Raw genomic sequence first — 21,953 nt, 5'->3', positions numbered from 1 at the left:
AATTTCCATTTCCCTGATGACTAATGATGTTGACCATCTTTATGTGTGCTTATTGGCTAATCTCTTGTGAAGTGAGCCTTCATGTCCTTTGCCCATTTTTTCCTTGAATTATTTATTTTTTTTATTGTTGACTTGTAATAGTTCTTGACACATCCTCTCCGCTTCAATCTGTTGGATATGTCTTTTGTCAAATAAATATATTATGAATCTTTTTCCAGTTTTTGGCTTGCCTTTTCATTTTCTTAATGGTTACTTTTAGTGAGTAAAAAAATTTTAATTTTATGGATGCCTAATTTATCTTCTTTTTCTCTTATGGTTAGTTCCTTTTGAGTTCTGATTGAAAAAATCTTTTCCCACTCATGGTCACAAAAATATTATCCTATGTTTTATTTTATTCAGGGAAATTTATGTTTCTAGTTTTTACATTTAGGTCTAAAATCTCAAATTATTTTTTGTGTATATAGATTGTGATAGATATCAAGAATCAATTTTTCCCCCTCATAGAAGCATCAAGTTGTTACAACATATCCTGTTAAAAAGATTTTAAAAATCAATACACACTGTGGGTGTATTTTTGGGTTTTCTATTCTGACCCAATGATCTACTTGTTTTATGCCAATAACCGACTGTCGTGATTACTGTAGCTGTATAGTAAGTTTTAAAATCAGATAGTGTAAGTTCTCCAATTTTGTTCTTTTTTTGAAAATTGTTTTGGCTACTCTAAATCCTTTACACTGCTATGTACATTTTTAGAATCACCTTTTCAATTTAAAAAATTCTTTTGAGATTTTGATTGGGATTGTACTAAATCTGTAGGTCAATTTAGAGAGAATGAACTATTTATCAATCTTGAATATTCAAATCCACGTATTTGGTATACCTTTTTATTCATTTGTGTTGTCTTTAAATTGTCCCAGAAATGTTGTATAACTTTCAATACAGAGGTCTCGCCTGTCTTTTGTTAGATTCATCCTAGGTGTTTGGTTTACTTGATGCTATTATAGATGTTTTTTAAAATTTCATTTTCCAATTGTTCATAACTAATATATTAAAATACAATTAATTTTTGAACATTGTTCTCATATCTTGTAACCTTGCTAAAGTCACTTATTAAATTTCAGAAATTCCACAGTTTTTTTCTATACAAAATTCTGTCCCTTTACAATAAGGACACTTTTCTTTTTTCCTTTCTGATTTTTATGCCTTTTTCCCCCTGACTTACTGAACTAGGTAGGACTTTTAGTACAATGTTCTACAGAATTGGTGAGAGAAGAAATCTTTGAGACATTCCCAATCTTAGGAAATAGTGTTCAGTGTTTCACTATCAAATGTGATTGTTAACTGTGTATTTTTCACAGATGCCTTATATTAGATCAAAAAAATTCTGTTCTATGGTGGGCAGAATAATGATCCCCTAAAGATGTCCACATCCTAATTCCAGAAACATACAAGTATGTTCAAATACACGGCAAAGGGGAATTAATGTTGCTGATGGAATTGAAGTTGCCAGTCACCTGACCTTAAGATAGCAGATTATTCTGGATCATCTGGATGGGCCTAATGTAATCGCAAGGCACCTTTAGAAAAGAAGAAGGAGGCAAAAGAAGAGTGTCACATGGGGACTGACTGCAGAAAATGATCAGGGAGATCTAACATTTCTGGCCTTGAGCCAAAGAATGTGGGTGCCCTCTAAAAGCTGGAAAAATGTGAGTAAACAAATTCTTCTTCAGAACCTCCAGAAAGGAATGCAGCCCTGCCAACACCTGGATTTTAGTCCAGGGAGACCTCATTTTGCACTTCTGACCTCCAAAACTGTAAGGTAATAAACTTGTGTTGTTTTTAAGGAGTTCCGTTTGGGGTCATTTGTTACAGCAGCAATAGGAGGATTAATATATCTTCAGTACCTAGTTTGTTGAGAGGTTTTTTTTTTTTTTTTTTTTTGGTTTGGTTTGGTTTTTAAATAAATGAATCTGACTGTTTCCTCTCTTGACCATGCATCACATTGATTGCTCTAATGTCTCATAATCTTAACAATTGCATGGCAGATGTGATATGAGGAAGAATAGCAGAGACTGAGGTGAGTCGGTCTATCCTCCAGGAGGAGGCGTGGTCCTTCTGTCAGGCTGCTCGCAGGGGGCTGAGTCAATCCAACCTCTAGACGAGCTGAGTCTGTGGCTTTCTTGCACCTTTAATTTTATTCAATTTCTCCACTGGCTTTAAATATTTTGAGAGTGGCATCAAGACTTTCCTTTCAGGAGGGATGGGAATCCAGGCTCTGGATAACTTCCTATACTTTACTGTTCAACTGCCAGTTTTCTGAGCCACGGGAGCTCTCTCTGCTGTGGGGCGTTCAGGTTGGCTTCCATTCCCATGCTGTCTCTGTGCCTTAGAAGACCTCACTCAGCCCTGCTGTCCTGCTCCAGTTTGTGGAGGGCCACTGCCGTGGGCCTGGTGAGGCTCAGGGTGCCCCACAAGGTTTTCAGGCCTCCCGCTCCATCCCCAGCAGACAGCAGCCATTGCTTGCCAAGGACCAGATGCCTCACAGGGAATTCTGTCAGGTCTCCTTTTTCCATGTAAAGTATACAGTACATTTATAAAGTTCCTTTAAAACACCATTTGGAAAACTGGTTACAATTGCCTTGAATTTATGGACCAATTTAGGGAGAATTGATACTCTTATAATATTAAGTTGTCCCATTCATGACCTTGGAATGGATCTCCATTTATTTAGATCATATATATGTATATTTTTATTTATTAGAATTTAAAATTTTACTCCCTCTAGGTCTTTTTTTATTCTTATCTTTTATAGACTTTTCTGCCATTGTGAACTATGTCTTATTAAAAAATGTATTTGCTAATTGGTTATTACTGATATAAAGAAATGATACTGATTTTTCAGGCCTGCTGCCCTTTAATCCAGCAGTTTTGCCAAGCTCTCTTATACTGTTCGATTTTGCTGGTGTTTCTAGTTAGATGTTTATAATATTTCCAAACAATGAGCATTTTTATCCTTGTTCCAAAGTCTTTTTTCCCCTTTCTCTTTTCTATCGGCCAGGACCTTCGTGCTCTGTTGCTCAGGAACACACAATCATTTTGATCACACCTGACACCTCCCTGTCCCAGCTTCAAGCCTTCCCGGCCACAGATGAATTGAACCAGAAATTAACATCTGACCCAAGCTGAGCCAATCAGATCCTCTCCCCCAGGAATTTGGAAATTGGGATTCAGAGTTAGTGGTCAGTCTCTGTGAGGAGGTGAATCAGAAAATGGTGTAAAAACCTTGCCTGGAGGCAGCCACGTCTGGTCATTTGCACACACAGAGAGATGGAAACAAGCAAGTCAAAGGAAGCAACTTAAGAGACAGTGCAGTCTGAGAGAGACAGACCAACAAAGACAGATGGATGGACAGAGACAGAAGCCCACAGATAACTTGTAAAGACACAAAGAGAGAAAAGGAGAGAAATAATCATGGAAGTGACAGACACAGGGAGAGGCACACAGCCACACGAAGAGCTGCACATTGAGAGTGATGGGGAGACAGACACACAGAGGCAAACAGGCAGATGTGGAGAAAAACACAGAGACATGCATAGCAGGCATAGAGAAAGAGGGACAGAAAGGTAGACAGGAGTCCCAGACTCAGCGAGGCCGTAGGAGTCCACAAAGGTACAGAGGCAGAAAAACAGTCCGCATCTGCAAGGCTTGGTGGTTGCAGCTCCCTGGGAGGCCTGCCTGTAATTTGTGCCCTCAGGTTTGGGGAGATTCCTCTGAATCCTTGTAACAAATCCTACTTTATTTAAATTTACTTGAGGGGCTCCTCCCTGCTGTTAAATAAATGCATGATTCAGCCCAGAGCTCTCCTCTGCACTCTGGTTTTGCCCAAACCTGACTGTACCTAGAAAGCTCAAAGACATGTCAAGCCTTACCCTTTCAAACTGGAATTCTTAATCATTCCTTCTGTTACCCCAAAAGGTAAAGATTTCAGTTCTTGTCATGTTCGAAAGATAAGTTTACAATTAGGAGATGGTGCATTGTGTAGAGAAAGATTTTTAAAAATTTATTTAAAAAAAGAAAAGTCCACCTCCAAGAATGGGAGGCGGGCTGACGCAAGGGAGGAGAAGCGGCAGGTTTTGTCTCCCCTTTCTCTCATACCCTTGCTTAGAGGTGCTCTCTTGATTGATTGACGGCTCTTGTCCCTGGAAATCTTAGACACGTTTGGCCCCTTTGCACATGTCCTTACCTATGGTTTATGCAGAAGAACCCATGGGAGGGGGGCCAAACCGTATTACGATGAACATTGGGTCATGTCTGGCTAAGTTCTTTCTGCTACCGTGGAGTCATGGTTGTTGGGTTCTAAGCGGTTTCTTGCAGGTACTCATTTAGAAGAAGTAAAGTCCCTTTATGCTGGAGGCAGGCACATCGCCATCTTCTGGACCATCCTCCCTCTCCTCCACCTGTCTGCCCGGTGCCCCCACTTATCTAACTACCTAACACCTCCAGAACACAGCACCTTCCTGCCTTCCCAGAAACCTTGGAACCACCTTTGAGTCTTCCTTTCTGCCCAGGACAACATGACCAGGGCTCTGGTTCTTTTGGTTCCTGTGGTTGAACTGGAGGCTGCCTATGGTCTTTTCTAGATCCCAACCCTCAACTACCTCTCAGGTGTCTTCAGGTCTGTAAGAACCTGCTCCAGCTTTCTGGAATCACCAGCTGTGGGGACGGTGTTTGACACTCAGCTGCCTCTCCTCTGTGCTGGAACTAGTCCTGGGCAGAGCAGGGACTACCGGTGCTGACCGCCCATCGTTGCACCAAGGCCTTAGGGCCAGGCTGCCCCTGCAGGGCCCTCCCTTCTGTGTGGTCATCTCCAAGGAATGCACTGCAGCCAGTCATCTTGTGCTGGAAAGCCTGCTAGATGGCTTCTGTCCTGGAGATATTTGTCCTTCCTCCCAGGGCAAGGATGCAGAGAGCCTGGTGTGAAATCTATAAATCATGAAGTCATTTTCTGGTTTCCACCTCTTTTAATTTTATTTGCAGAAATTGGCAGACTTCATGTGAACAGAATGATATTTCAGTCCTTCATGCAGAGATAAAGCTGTACCCGCCGAATATGGCGTGAAGTGCCCTCCTCCCCAGTCTACATTTCCAGTGGGTTCTTCCCCTCCTGGAGGTCCTTGATCCTTGAGGGCAGGAAGGAACCAAGTCGTTCAGCTGTGAGTGATCGTATCTTCCTCTGAACCCCCAGACCACTTGCCCTCTAAGCTGTGATTCCACTGGCAAGGGAGGCGTGTTTGGGGGTGTCTGTCCACCTCACAATTGCCTCATTTTTGACCAAGTTGCCACCCCACTGCCACAAGGGAGGAGGCCTGGTTACACCACGTGGCCTGTCTCCACGAGACCTCCCCACCGCTGACTGGACCAGGCCTGACATTTGACCCAAGTCAGGTCCCCTGGGCTTTCTGTTCTGGGAATCCTGCTTTGGGCCTGAAAGGCATTGATTTCAAGCAGTGTTTTGGTGGGGGTGGCTGGATCCCAGGCACATGGGGCTGCCGTGTGACCTGGGCTACACAATAGAGCAATGAGGGCTGGTCTTTTGTGCCAGCCCTTGGGGAGGCCCAGCCGCTCTGCCCTTTCCCGGGTCCCTGGGTCACATCTGTATCCTTATCATGAACATTCCCCTGGCTAACATCTGTAACTAGTCTGGCTAATTTGCGTAGGTTTCCGTTACATGAGTCTGATTTGATTTAATACTTGTGCTGTTGATCATGTTACCTGATTTCCTCTGAGTGTCAAGCTTCTGGAGGGCAGGAATCTGACTCTACACAACTTTGTACTCACACAGCGCCCGATGCAGTGTGACGTGGGCAGTAGGGATTCAATTCCAAATTTGTCAAATAAATGGACTCGTCCCACTGGAAGATCTACCCACACGACCTTATTGATGTGATCTATGAAAGAGAATCACGTGCATCAATAATATTTTTCAAGAAACAGTGATTATTCTGAAAGGGGTTTAGTATTTAAATAATAGTTACTTAAGAAAGTTATCATTTCATGGACCTTCAGGCAGCCACATCTTGTAAGTAATAGTTTTGGTTAGAATCCTCTGCTCCCGAGCCTTCCCTGGTCCCCATTACCTGCTGCATTATATTCACAGTCCTGGAGCTGCACTCAGACCCCTCAGGCTATGGTCCGAGGTTCCCATCCACTCTCTGTCCTACCTCGCACCGCAGTCACATCAGACCTCTCTCCAACCCCTCCTCTCCTCTTTGTGCTCCGACTTCTTTTACAGCTTACAATGCTCTCCCCTCATCTACTCTCAGAAATCTTAGCTTTTTCTTAGAGACCAGTTTAGAATCTCACACTTCTTTTTAATTCAGCCTGCTCTCTCTTCCTCCAGAGCTTCTCAGAGCAGTGGGCAAAGGGCCACGGCAGGGAGGGAAATACACAGGAGCATGAGCTCAAAGAACCAAGGGACAAGGGGTGATTCAGACCACAAATAAAACATTCCATTAATTAAATAATTTCAATAAACTCTTCCTGAGTACTTATAATTTGCAAGCATGTGCCAATTCCTAAGGTTTTCCTTAATATCTATGTGGACCCTTCCCTAAAACTAGACATGGAGAATTGGTATTTCCTCAATCCTCTGTAAAAGGATGGGGAATTAGAGCTTCAAGTAGCTTTTGCTCACCAGAGAAGCCCCTTAACCCATTCTTGTAGAGGCTTCTGGAGCCTTCAGTAAATAAGAGCTTTGATAGTGTAAGCCCTGGAGACCGTGGGAACCCAGAGCAGACTCCTAAGCTTAAGAATATCATGGAGGACTTCCTGGAAGAGGTAAAAATGAGTTAAGTTTGCAAATGATGGTCGAGTTTGTTTCCTGGCAACCCATCTTAAGCTGCCTTTCTAGTCTTCTGACCTCACCTTTCCTCTCTTCACAGACTTGGAGAGGTGACTGAAGTTTGGATGGTTCTCCTGCAGACCCTTTAGATAGACCAAAAGTACCCCAGTGACACTTGCATGAATAATTAACTCTTCTGTACTATGTTCACTAAAGAGCAGCCTTGTCTCCTCATTTATTTCTGATGCTAATTCAGACTTTCAACAACTAAGTCTGCTGAAGGTGAGGGGCCACCAGACACAGAGTGATGGCTGGTCAGGATCTGCATTTGCTGTTTTCTCTATTCAGCACCTTAACGCAGCTGGCAAAAATCCATACTGTGCGGCTCATGCCTGCTGCACGAGTCCCTTTGGGTCATAGAAAGCTCTGTAATATTCATTTTTTAGAAATCGAAGTTTTTCCTTCAGGTAACACATCAAGATTTACAGTACCTTGGACAAAATTAGGCACTGGATTAGGAATTCAGTGCATGACAATCTATCTTCCTTCCAGAGAGATATTCTTGCACAAATCAGAAAATCATAGCCAGGTTGTATAATCAACAACATTTCATTCCAGAAAGCATATTATAGATGGAATGATAAAGCCTATTTGAAACTGTGGATGGCATTTCCTGAGGTTTCCAAATAACTACCCTTTCTGGGAACCCTGGTGGTTTTCCCAAACATATTTGAGAATTTCCTAAGTCAGCTCTGTTCCTCATAATGGAACTGATACAGCCAAGGTCATGGGTTCATTTCAACAAGGGGCAGTCTTCTTCACTTTTGACAGCTATATTTTCCATCTCTGGACATGCTCCAGTGAATCTATTCTCATGTTAAAGAACAAAAATAAACCTATTAACTCCACATCCCATTCTTGCTCATACTTCTCAAATCCTATATAGCCAAGAGGAAGAAATAATCTGCGTCATGTTTATCATAATCGCACACCTACTGTTTGTCAAACCACTGTTTTACCGAATTTTACTTAATCAAAACAACTACATACAATTAGTATTAATTCCCCTATTTCCAGGTTTAAAAATGGAGGTTCAGAGAGGTCAAGAAAGTTGTTCAAGGTGCCACAGCTTGGACGTGACTGAGGGGCAGGGAAGGGAGGAATTTCCCTACCTCTCCCCACCTCCGCTCCCGCCCATGACAGCCCAGCCTCCTCCTCCCTGGAGCCACCGCAGTGGCTCTCTACCCGGGCACCAGTGACTGTTGCTAAACGCAATGGAAAGTTTTCTCTCCTTACCTCGGCTGACCTCTGTGCAGCGTGTGCCACAGGCATCTTCTCTCAGCTTCCGCGGCAGCACGGCTTGTGAGTTTTCCTCCAGCTCCTCTGGAGGCTCCTTCCATCTCCTGCGTGACTTTCCTAATCCCTGCTGTCTCTCAGTGTTGGCGTTGCTGGGAATTTTGAGCCAGGTCGTCTTTTCTTCTTGCTGTGTCCCCACCCCTGGATGGTCTCAGGCATTCCCATGGCTTCAACAACCATCTGCCGGCTGCCAATTCCCAAGTCTGTACCTCTAGCCTGGCACTCTCTTTTCTGTCTCTGATCTGTAATGCCCACCACCCCCTGGACATCAGTGTGTCCTCGATATTCTGCTGGCTTCTCAAGTTCAGCACACCCTCAAGAGGACTTGTGACACAGCCGTCCAAAGGGACAATCAGGATTAATCCATCAGGTCTTCCATCACTGTGGTCCCCATTAACTGGGTCCCTTTTCCCATCCACACAGCCCTGGGTGGCCCACTCCTCATTGGCCAATACCCTCCACATGTCCCTTGAGCCTCTGGAAAGACCTCTTCTCTGAATGATCCCTTCGCCTCCTGACTTGCACACCTGACTTCCTCCCAGAGACTTGGCTTCCTTGGCAGCCTTCTCAAGTGGAGGCTGTTTCCTCCTTCAGAGCCCAGACTTGAGGTAGGTGTCCTCCCTGCTCCTGCCTGCCATGTCCCAACAAGCCTTTCTTCCTTCTTCTGGTTCGCCTTGCCTATCATTGGACTGTATGCGGTCCAGCCCTGTTTTTTCTGCAATTATATACTGTCCTTGTACTCACTCTTCTTCAGGTATCAATCATCAAAGATTTTTATACCTGATTCACTGTATTTCTCTCCTGCCCTACTCCTGCCATCATTTTTTGCGATCACTTTGGCATTCATGGAATGAGGTGTCCAACTCCTTGACCTCTCAATTGCTTAACTGCCTCACCTCCAGTGAGATCTCCCTCCATTCCACCTCATGTTCCCCTCCCATGGACACACCGAAAGACTTCTCGTTGGTAATTACTGTAACTTCAAAGTCTTAACCTAAAGCATAGCAAACTCTGACCCTTGTCAGCTTTCTAATCTGTTTCTTTCAGTGCCTTCACTCCAGCAATTCTTTGACTCCCTGGGGTCCTTACAATGAGCTCAGACACATTTTCACTACTCTTCACCCCTGTTTCCCTTATTTTCAAACTTAAATTTCATCACGATTTACTCTTGAATACACCCTTCCTTCTCTTTCTTCTCAATGCATGTTCTTGAAAAAACCCTGAATCCGGTTGATTAAAGCCAACTTTCCATCCATTCTACAGCTGCATCTAAGAAGCTAAATACGGCTGGGGAAAAACATCAGATCTCATTTTGAATTTACCATCACAGATTCTCAGGTGGGTCCCCAGATCTAGACAATGTTTCACACTTGTCCTCTTTCCTCAAAAGCGTCTTCTTATCCTTAGCTTGTAATCTTGCTTCTACCTTCACTGATAAAATAGAATAAATGAGAAGAAAGTGGCTTCAGTTTCCCACCAAGTATCCACCCACTAATCTTTTGCCTGCAAATGCTCTGCCTTCCCCTTTCTGACAACAGAGGCACTCCTCTTGCGCCTGTCTAAAGCCAACCATTCCACCAGTACATGAATTTTTCTCCTAGACCTTTCCACTCTCTTTCTTGAAATATCAAAATCCCCTTCCCTATTGACTCATTCTCATCAGCATGCAAGCGTGCTGCAATCTTAATAACAAAACCTTCCTTGACCCCGTATTCCTCTCTACCGCTCTGCAGCAAAGCTCTTTGGAAGAGTATATAGTAACTCACTGTCTTTGCTACCTCACCACCCATTTTTTTTGAGTCCACCTAAAATAGCTTTTGTCTTCACCACTTTCCAAATCCCACTCTTGATGAGATCCATGACCTCTGTGTTGCCAAATCCAGTAACTAATCTCAGTCTTGATGTTCATCTCTTAGCAGCATTTGCACTGTCAATCACTCTCTCTTTCTTGAAGCCCTAGGACACGGTGCTACTCAGCCACCACCCCCCTTTCCACCTGGCTAACTCATACATGAGGTCTCAGTCCAGATATTTCCATCTGTAAGAGGCTAGCGATGATTTTCTTGTTCTGGCTTAACTGCCCCCTCCTGCCAGTGTTTACCCTAATTCTTCTACCTTTGCTTATCATTTCCCATTTAAATTATCTGCTTCCTCACCAGACTTTGAGCTCCCTGAGGGAGGGACCTCATTCTCAAAACTCCTAGAAGAACACGTTTTTAATCCTCTGACCATGGAATAACTCTCCAGTTTCTTGATGTGCACTAGATGTGCAGTTAATTGGATGGAGCACACATGGTACACACATATTTCTAAGTGTATCTGGGAATTAGTTCTTTTGATCTTTATAATCAGGCTGTAGGATTGTATGGTCTTCAATATTATTTTGCAGTTCTAAAATGCTAGGAAGGACTCTCTGGAGTATTGAGCTGGATGGGGCCAGAGTGTCACTCATCTGAACAAAAGGGCTGAAGGATGCTGGAGGATTCTGAGACCATCCCTACCCAGTCTAAGATAGCCTAGCAAGGGGCTTAACTTTCTATTCTTCCATCCTGTTTAAGAACCATGTAGACACTGTCTAAAAGAGAAGTTATGGAACTGTTTTCTTTGGGGGCTGTCTAATATTCATGTTCCACCCCAGCTTCTCAGAATAATGGAGAAGACAAGATAAAACAATTAAATGGTGCCACTCCCCAAAGGCTGCCTTGCTCCAGTTTATAATCCCGGTCCTGTCACATTACAGCAGATAATTCTTCCTACAGCAACTTCCTGCTTGGTGTGTTAATGAGTTTTTATGCCTAGAAACGGATGCTACTCCAGACCTTGCTGACTATTGGGGGGAGGCAAGGGCTGAGCCGTTGTCTGGCATCTGGATGAAACTTACAACAAGGAAACAAACTTAGTCATGTGTTTTTAAGAGAAATCAGTTCATCTATTCTGGATCCTTAGTCCACGCTGGGTACTGTGCCAGGTAGTGGTGATATAAAGGTGGACAGAATGCAGTCTCTGGCTTTAAGGAGCTCACCATCTGGAGGAGGAGGCAGCAAGGACAGCAGTGTGGGATGTGACGTGGTGGAGGGAAGGAAGACCCTGCGTGGGAGTTCAGAGAATAGACACTATCTGCCTGAGGCATCAGAGAAGATTTCTGGAAGGATTCTGAAGGAGGTGATTTTTTTTTATGAGGTAATAATAGGTTTACAATTTTTTTTATATTTTAATTGAAGTATAGTTGCTGTGCAGTATTATATAAATTGCAGATGTACAGTATAGTGATTTGCAACTTTCAAAGGTTATACTCCATTTATAATTATCATAAAATATTAACTATATTTCCCATGTTGTACAATATATTCTTGTAGTTTATTTTACACCTAATAATTTGTACCTCTTACTCCCCAACCCCTATTTTGTGCCACCTTCCCTCTCCCCACTGGTAACCACTAGTTTGTTCTGTGTATCTGTGAGTCTGTTTCTTTTTTGTTAAAGTCACTAGTTTATTGTATTTTTTAGATTACACATATAAGTGAGATCATATTTGTCTTTGTCTGACTTATTTCACTTGGCATAATACCCTTCAAGTCCATCCATGTTGCTGCAAATGGCAAAATTTCTTTTTTATAGCTGAGTAGTACTCCATTGTGTGTGTATATATGTGTGTGTGTGTGTGTGTGTGTGTGTGTATCACATTAAAGGAGGGGAATTTTAAGTTGAGTCCTAAATAATGAGTAGTAATTAGTCTGCTCACAAAAAGTGGGAGGGGGTTTGATGAAAGGGCATGAGGGGTGGAGGAAAAGAGTGAAAGCATGTGTAGAAGTGCAATATGAGGAAGGGTGGCACTGGAGACCCACAGCTCATGTGCATTCCCCTGGGAACAGTTGTGGGCTTGGAGAGGGAGAAGGGTGGGGAGTGGCGGCACAGGGGCCACAGCATGAAGGCCTTGCAGGAGGTGGGGAATTCTCTGGCATCTGAGAGCCTTCCCATTGCTGGAATTCTAAGACACTCTAGTGCTTGGCAATGTTGGGGGCTGGGGCACTTCCCAGTGGAATGGAAGAACTAAAGATACTGAAGTATTCTGAAACTATCTCTCCCTGTTCTGAAATATCCAGGTAGCTGATTACACGTGTTCCTTTTTTTGCTGAGTTGTTTGAAAACCATGTAGACACTATATGGACAGTTATTAAACCACCCTGCTGAAGGGATATGCTTGCATCGTAAGGCAACGGGGAGCTACCTAAGGTGATTAAGCAAGGAAGTAAACTGGTTTGCATAGTCTTTCAGAAAAGTCAGTCTGCAGGGACAGAGAAGAGGAGGATGTATTTGAGGGTAGGGGTGGGAGGCAAGAGGACCAGAGAAGAGGGAGTTTTCATAGGTCATCTGCAAGTAATAGAAAAGTCAGGATGCCCTCACTTTGCTGCAGGGCTGGCCACAGCTGGGGCCAGGGCAGGATGGCAGAGGGTGAGGTTTGCCTCAGGAGTCCTGAGAGGAGCAGACTTCAATCCCTTCCCACTAGGGTCCTCTGTCTGCCCAGCCACCCCCTTCAGCCCTCATCTTCGTGGTCACCTCACCCTACTTCCTGACTGCCCTATCTCTGATCCTGTAAGCCAGCCCAGTCCAACTTACCCCAGACCCAAGCTCCTTCCCTTCCCATCCCAAACCTGCCCTTCTCCTGGTAGACACTGGCAACACCATCCACTCAGCTTCCCACACTAAAAGCCAGGTCTGGGTCTCCCCCTCCACAGCCTATATCTAAACAACCTCTGAGTTGGGTCAATTTTACTTCCTAAATATTTCTGGGCTCCACAGCCATCAGTCCAGTTCTCGTTACCACTGACCTGGATTATTTGGCTTTGTATGTTGGGATCTTGTCAATAATACCTTTCTGAAGGGCCCTTCTGATTCTCCATATTTCTCTACAGCGAGTTAGTTCTATTCCCCTTTTAAGGCAAACTGGGAATGAACCCTCTGAGAAGCCTGGCTCAACCTCAGGCTGGGTCAGGGGACCTTCCTTCACAGTCCCAACCCCTTCCCGACTTCCATTCTCACAGCATTTGCCACCTGCACCGTAACTGTCTTCTCTTCCCTCACGTCTTCAGTATCCCCTCGGGACGGTGATTCTGGTGGGTTTGCTTCTGTGAGGCCCAAAGGACAAGGCTTGGCACAGTCTCGGTAGACACTTCGTGGATGTTTGCTGAAGAAATGAACGAAACAATAGGCCACGTGAACCTGGCCCTGCACATACTTGATTTGAATGATGCCCTTGGTCCTCATGGCATCCCTGTCTGGGATGCATTATCAGTCTTCTCCTCCTCTAGAGGCGAGGCAATGAGGGTTTAGAAGTTTAAGCGTCAGAGCCAGAATTTAATCCCAAGCACGTATACCCTGGAGCTTGTGTTCTTTGTCATTAATGCAGTTGCCCACTACCACGGGGAAGAGAGCCGGGATCCCCAGGGCCACTGTCCCACGGTTGCTCTCTGGAAATAAAACATGGGTGAACGGGTGGGCTCAGGGGCTTTCCCTGCTTGGCCTTCAAAAGTTAGGAGCCAGCTGAGTGCACTTCTAACAACTCCCCCCCACCCCCCGCTCCCCAACCTCCCCACCCGCTGTCTGCCCCTACCCCACCTAACCCCCCGGGCTACCAGCAGGACTCCTCCTCAGACCCAGTCCAGCCACATCTCACCTCTCCCTTTCCCTCTGCCTCTGGACTCGGGGTGGGGCACTGAACTGCTCTCTCCTTTGATGCTGCCTTCCACAAGTTCCTCTGATGTCACTTGCTGGCGACTCTGGGTGAAGAATGTGGAAACGAACCCTAAAGACTGATACATCCCAGAGGCTGACCTTGCTGAGTTCAGAGACATCTCCCCACAGCCTGGCCCACCCTTCTCTGAAGCTGGAGCCATCCATCCACCTGGACCCTGGGACAGGGGAGGGGGAGGCGCTTTTCCATCTTTTATCCTGCGCACAGCTTAGCCTAGCTCAGGCCTGGGGCACAGCAAGAAGCTTGATAAATACTTGCTGAATTCAATTGAAAACCATCCTGCAAGCAGGGAACCTGTGATTTGTTGCCCAGCCTGCTGGGGGATGTTCCAGCCATTCTCAGAAGGGGTGTTTTGTGTAAGAGGTCCACTGCTTCTGCCTCCCAGAGTCCAGGGAGGGTAAGCTCCCCACGAGACCCAGAAGATTAATACAAGAAAAAAAATCATCAGAATACCTTTATTTTCCCCATTGAAGCCATTTTCACAGGTGGCACTCTCTTCAGAAGCAGGATTGAGTCATGTTTATTTCCACATCAGTGAATCAAATCTCAGTTTTTATAAGGTTTGTGTATCCTGGAAAAAAACTGTGTGTGTGTGTGTGTGTGCATGTTTGCATGCTGAGTATTTCGAGGCTAAAGGGATTAACTTCTCTGGGAGAACACAATTCTTTGGGAGTTTTTTTGTGGATATAAGTCTAAGACTGCAAGATCTGAGATGTGATGCTCTCTTCAGTACCTGATCAATGGTCATCTTGCTACTTCCTAGAACAGACACTAGTAATTCTGTCTCCTTAATTTTAAATTTCTTTTGAAAAGCAATAAGAGGAATAAGATTTGCAAGAAGAGGAAAGATTTCCAATATATGTCATCTTTAGCTTCCTTTGGAGTGAACTGCATTAGCCATAACTGGCATCTTCAGGTAGAGGAGGAGGCCAGCTGTCCCCACTGCTGATCTGTGGACTTTCCACACTGCCAGTGGCATGGGTAGAGCACTGGGCACTAGGGCAGTCAGGACTCCACAGTTGGGAGGGCAGAGAGCCTAGACCTTGGCAAAGAAAGTGGCAAGAGAGTACTCTGCCAGACCAGGCCAGGAGGCATTTGGCAAATGGAGGCATTTGGCAAATGGAGGCATCCGATGGCCTGCAAAGCACATCACAGTCAGAGGACAGAGGCACATTGTGGGTTCCAAACTGCCTACCACCAAGCGCTTGGGTGGAAATGGCCAAACCAGGCACTCCTCAAGCATGGCCAGCATCTAACCAGTTTAATTTGGAGATCTCTGTCCACAGCTTGTCCAGAATTCCCATCTCTTTTTGTGAGTTACCTGTTTTTACAGGATATGTGCCCTGTTCTGTGAAACCCACCAGACCACGTACCAAAAGTATTTCTTTTCAGAAGTCCATTTTCATTTCCCTCAACAGCAGTCCAATTTTATTCTGATTGAAAGTGAAAATTCTGTGCCTCTCTCCAGTGCATTTTTCATTCATGGAAGTGTATTTTCCTCTTTTAGTCTTTGGATAGGTGTGAGATTTGGAGTTTTCTCACCAGCTGGGGCCATCTCCGCTCTAGCAGGAGTAGATGTGATCTGGAGAGAGGGGTCTTGGCATGAATAAATCAAGTCGCTTCATGGATTTTCTCAATACCCGCTCCATCCATCTCAACAGCACCTGGAGAAGCTTCCACCTTCCCCCCGCAGATTTCATCTTTCCTGTGCAAAAATCCCAGGTAGAAATAAACTGAGAGTTTCAGCAGAATTGCAATGAGATGTCTGAAAACAATGTGCCGCTTTGGATATTTCCAGATTTATAAGACCATTTGTTTTCCTAAGACCCCACTTTACAGTTGGATCAGATGAAGTTGGAGAGGCTGTGCTTTGCAGGGATAATCCGGAATTGGAATCTCAATGCCTCGCTGTGAATTCTTGGACTGAAAAGCCGACTGGCAGGAGGAGATCTAGGATCTGTATACAGGGAGCCACATCTGACGTGCCTTTGTTCCTGCTCTGATAGCAGCAGCGTCCCTCTGCATGGCATGCGGCTGCTGTCCTTGGTGTTTTAAGAAACTGTCTTGGGCTCTAGTTAATCATTATTTCCCCACAATTTAATTAAAACTGGCAGGCAGAGATGATCTCCTTTTTCATAGCCTTGATTACATGTTGAGCCTGATTCCAGGACATTAGCCCCTGGGGTATGGAATCTTGGAGTCTGGAAGGAATGTATCTTCTGAGTCAGCCTGGGCAGCAATAGGTCCAGCCCCAGATTCTCTATCTGAGTAGTTTGTTTGGTTTTGCCTCTAAAACCTTATCTGGGGACTCAGCTAGTTCTCTGTTCTTCCAAGAGTCCTGTCTATCCTGGAAGCCTCTCTTCTATGAACTCGTGACAGCAACACAGCACACAGCTGTGAAAACACAACAGGGGGATCTGTGGGACTTGGGAAATCTCTTTGTCCCTGGGAAAGTGACAAGGTGGAGACTAAATCAGGAACATGCCTACACTTGCTCCTCGATCTGAGAGGGACAAATTAGGCGTCAGAGAGAGGTTGGCTTTTTAGAACAGTTCTCCACACCTGTGTCTTGGGGAGTCCCCAACAGTTGTCTCAAATACCCTTTAAGATATATTTGGAAGAGAGATTTTCACCAGCCCCATCTGTCCTGCTTCGTGATCACCCACTGAGCAACTTACTCCAACGCCCTCCTGGTCCTCCTGCTTCCTGGGGAACTGCAGACTCCTGGTGAGAAACAGAGAGTCCCTCTGCCACCCTGCACTGACCCAAAGTCAGCTGCCCAGGGAAAGCGGAACCTGCTGACTCTCTTAATGAACTTAATAACTGGGATCTGTCCCATGGGCCTGGCTGGGGAGGGGCTGGGTCCAGAAGCCCTGATTCCTGTCTTCAGATGTTCAGTGTCTTCGTGGGGATTCCTGGCGAGTCTCTACTGCCATCACCACGGTGGCCTCCCCTTCTAAATCCTAATGACTTGCAGCTTTTTGCTTATTTCCCTGTGGGCAGCACATGGCAACAGGCAGGAATATTTAACCCAGACTCCACTGCAAGCTCCCAGATAACACTAGGGAATTACACATGGTAACTGGCAGCTCCATCCAGCGGAGGTCCTATGGGAGGCCTCCTGGGCCACCTCCCATAGCCAGAGGCCAACTCCACCTACCGCTCTGGCCAGCACATCCAGACCCCTCAACTTCAGACCCTTCTAGGAATGCTGCCCCTCTTCAGTCCCAAGTCCTCCTTCCAAGATACAGTATCTTGTCAGATAACCATCTGCTTCCAGGGATGATGCCCCTCACTCCCCTTCTCAGATTTCCAGGCTCTCAAACTTCATTATCAAAATCTAACACATGTTCCCAGCCGCTCCTGCAATACTGAGTGGTAGAAGGTGGGAGGTGGGGGGAGGGTGAAATCAGCACATTTCCTTCTAGAAGCAGGAAGCAGCAAGCGGTAGACGTAAGTGGAGGTGGTAAGATTTGGGATACCAGCAAATCTCTACTCCCCTCCCTCCTCAATGGCCAAATTATCTCATGCCAACATCCTTTGGGGAGTGCCTGTTCAAAGGTTGGAAGACCTCTGTTAAAGGCAACTTATTTCCCCGGAGATGTAACATATTTAATCCTCAGCAAAGCTTTCCTGTCCTACACTCTTTTGTCATTGTCTATTCTCAGCTGCCTCCCCTTCATGATGTGAGAGCCTTTGAGGAAGCTCTTACAGGCTCTCAATAAACACTACCTAAGGGCGCCGTGACCAGCAGGGATGGTTCTCTGATTATCCTGTCTGGGACCTGTGGCCTGGAATGGAGGCAAGATTAGACCATAAGGATGTTTAACAATTCAACTTTAATAACTTATATTGTAGATACCATAGCATCAAATGAAAATAAAAATGTCTTGAGTGCCAACTGTGTGTCTGGCCCGTGCTAGAGGCTGAGGATAAAGATGAAAAGACTTGGCTCCTGGCTTCAGGGGGCTCGTAGCACCAAAGGTTGGAAGCCAATCCTGGTTTTTGTCATAATCACTTCTGTGCTTTGCTTTGCAGTTTTACCACACTTGAATCCATTCATAAGACATATAACTTCCTTTTGCCTAGGCTTGAAAAATTTTTTTAATTTTATTTTTTATTGAAGTGCAGTTGAAGTTGATTTACAATGTAGTTTCAGGTGTCAGCAAAGCGATTCAGTTATACATACACATACGTATACATTTTCTTTTCAGATTCTTTTCTATTATATGTTATTACAAGAAATTGAATATAATTCGCTGTGCTACACAGTAGGTCCTTGTTGTTTATCTATTTTATATATAGTAACATGTATCTGTTAATCCCAAACTCCCTCCCCCGCCTTTCCCCTAAGATGTCACAATGTATTTATCCTTTCTACTGTGGATTGACATTTGGGCTCTTTCCAGTTTGAAACTGTCACAAACAATGCAGCAATAAACACTCTTGCATATGTCTCCTGGGTCCACGTGTGCAAGAATTTCTCTAGGGTAAATGTCTGGGAGTGGGAATGGTACTCCTGGATCACTGGATGGGTACCTTAAATTCTACTATGAAACAATTTGTCCAAGAATTGTAGTGCTTTTCATCCCCACCAAGAGAATAAGATAGTTCCTGTTGCTCCACATTGTCATCAATGTTAGGTATGATCAAGCTTTTAATTTTGAACAATCTGGTGGTTATATGTCTCATAATAAATTAATTATGAAATTAGGATACAACCTAAGAGTCCATCAGTGGATGAATAGATAAAAAAGATGTGATATATACATATATATATATATAAAGTGAAAAATTATTCAGCATTTGTAAGTTCTTACTGGGATTGCATTGAATTGATATGTTATTTTTGGAGAGAAATGACATCTTTAAAATAAAAAAATAATTTATATCTCACTTGGTATGTCTTGACATTTATTCAGGTCTGTTTATTGTCTCTTGATAATGTCTTATAGTATTCTCTGTAGAGGTCTTTTATTGTAATCATTTTTGTTATTTTTGATGTTTCTTTTTAATGTTTTTATTATTTATGGCTCATATATAGAAAGACAAATGATTTTTGCATATTATTTTTGTATCCAATAATCTTGCTAGAGGGTCTTATTGATTCAAATGACTTTTATGCAGAGTTTTTTACTTTCCACATTCACAGTCTTATAATCTGCTAACAGTAATAGTTTGTTTCCTTTTCCCCCAAATCTTTATACCTTCTTTTTTCTTTCTTTCTTTTTTAATCATGCTCACTAAATCCTCCAGGGCAAAATTGAACAAAAGAGATAAGAGTAGCATACTCACCTTAGTCACAGAAGGGGAAGCTTTCAAAGTTTAAAAATTAAATATGACTTTTGACATAAGATTAATATATATATTATTATAACATAATATTAATTTACACATATAGAGATATGTATACAGATACACGTACATTCATTTTAAAAGATGAGGCAGTTTCCATCTACTTATACTTTTCTGAGACTTTTTAAAAATCATGAATATATATTGAATTTTAAAAACACCTTTCTGCATCTTTTAAATTAGCATTCCATTTATTTCTTTAAAAATGTTAATGTGTGAATTACATTACTTTATTTTCTAAAATTAAATGAAAGTTGTTTTTCTGAAATAAGTCCCAATTTTAAATACTCTGTTAGGTCAGCTTGATAATTTTCTTTTCTGGGGGCAGGGAATATTTGCATCTTGTATTCATGAAGGGGTTTGTCTTGAAATTTTCTGTATTTCTGTACTGTCCTTGTCAAATTTGGGCATCAGGATGATGTAAACTTGTGAATGAATTTGGAGCTGTTCTTACTTTTTCTATGATTAAGAAAATTTTATTTAAGATTGGAATTACGGGTTCCTTAAAAGTTTATTAAAATGTTAGCCTAGTGCTTTTTACAAGAGAAGATTTAAATTATTCGATCACTTTGTATATTGTTTGAATCAATATTCTTTAAAGTAATTTTTTATTGAAGTATAGTTGATTTACACTCTTGTGTTATTTTTCTGGTGTACAGCAAAGTGATTCAGTTTTTTCTTTTTCATATTCTCTTCCGTTATAGTTTATTACAGGATACTGAATACAGTTCTCTGTTCTATACAGTAAGACCTTGTTGTTTATCTATTTTATATATAGTAGTTTGTATCTGCTACTCCCAGATTCTTAATTTACCCCTCCCTTTTCCCCTTTGGTAACTGTAAGTTTGTTTTCTATGTCTGTAAGTCTGTCTTCTGTTTTGTAAATAAGTTCATTTGTCTCATTTTTTTAGATTCCACATATAAGTGATATACGATATTTGTCTTTCTCTGTCCGACTGACTTCACTTAGTGTGGTCAGACCTAGGTCCAACCATGTTGCCCCAAATGGCATTATTTCATTCTTTTTTATGGTTGAAAAGTGGGTCAATATTCTTAATTGTGTTTTTATTATATTTGTATTGTATATGATGTTTACATTGTTAATGTGTATTTAAATCATTTTTAAGCTTTCAAACCTTTTGAAAGTTTCAACGATACCTCAGTGACAATTCATACACTTTACCTAGACACTGACATTGCTGTTTCGGCACATTTGTCCTTTCCTGCTTCCTTACTCTCTCTCACTGGCTCCATCTCTCACTCACAGACACATACAGAAATATATATACACAATTCTTGTTTTTTTCTGTGTCATTTAAGGGTTAGTTGTAGATGTAATATTTCACTCTTAAGTATTTCATTGTGTAGTGTTTTCCAACTACCATTCTCAGGTAATTTGCCATTGGTATTACTGTCTCAACTAACATGCAATCTATATTCATATTTCTCCTAATGCTCCAATAGTGTCATTTATAGGTTTTTAAAAAAAATTTGTTGACCTAGACTCCAAGAAAATGTTATGTTTCTCTTTGCATTTCTCCTTAGTTTCCTGTACACAAGAATAATTCCCAAGCCTGTTAAAAAATATATATCTATCATAACATTGACATTTTGATGACAAGTTTCAGTTTTTTAAGAATTTATTTCAGAGTTTTCAAACTTATCAGCATAAATAGTTCATAATATCATCTATTATCTTTTTAATGTCTGTAACACATGCGGTTTTGTTCTCTTTTGCATTCTTAATATTGTTCATGTGTGCTTTCTCCCTTTTTTCTGAACTAATCATGCCAGAGTTTTGCCTGTTTCAATAATATTTTCTTTTGTTTAAGTTGAAATATAGTTGAGGTACAACATTATGTTAGTTTTAGATGTACTTCATAATGACTTGACATTTGAGTACACTATGAAATGATCACCACAATCAGTCTAGTAACTATCTGTTCCTTTACAAAGTTATTACAACACTACTGACTGTATTCCCTATACTGTGCACTACATTCCTGTGCCTTATTCTTTGTATGACTGAGAGTTTGTACCTCGTAATCCCCTGTATCTATTTCACCCACTCTGTCTACCCCGCTACCTTCTGGCAACCACCTGTCTGTTCTCTGTATCTAGTGAGTCTGTTTTCATTTTTGTTTGTTTTGTTTTCCTAGATTCCACATATAAGTGAGATCATATGGTATTTGCCTTTCTCCATCTGACTTATTTCACTTAGCATAATACCCTCTAGTCCGTCCATGTTGTTGCAAATGGCAAGATTTCTTTCTGTTTTATGGCTGAGTAATATTTCATTTTGTGTGTGTGTATATATATGGTGTATATATGTGTGTATATATATATACACATAACTTCGTTATCCATTCATTTTTTAAAAACTAGATTGCTTATTTTATTTATTTATTTTTTGGTAGGGGGAGGTAATTTGGTTTTAACTTATTGATTGATTTATTCTTAGTGGAGGTACTGGGGATTGAGCCCAGGACCTCATGCATGCTAAGCATGCGCTCTACCACTGAGCTGTACCCTCCCCCTCTCCATTCATTTTGGATGGACACATAGATTGTTTTCATATCTTGGCTATTGTAAATAATGCTGCAGTGAACATTGGAGTGCATATATATTTTTGAATTAATGTTTTTGTTT

The sequence above is a fragment of the Camelus ferus genome, chromosome 1 (assembly GCF_009834535.1).
Source record: "Camelus ferus isolate YT-003-E chromosome 1, BCGSAC_Cfer_1.0, whole genome shotgun sequence".
Taxonomy (NCBI): Eukaryota; Metazoa; Chordata; class Mammalia; order Artiodactyla; family Camelidae; genus Camelus; species Camelus ferus.
This window is presented reverse-complemented; position numbering follows the sequence as displayed.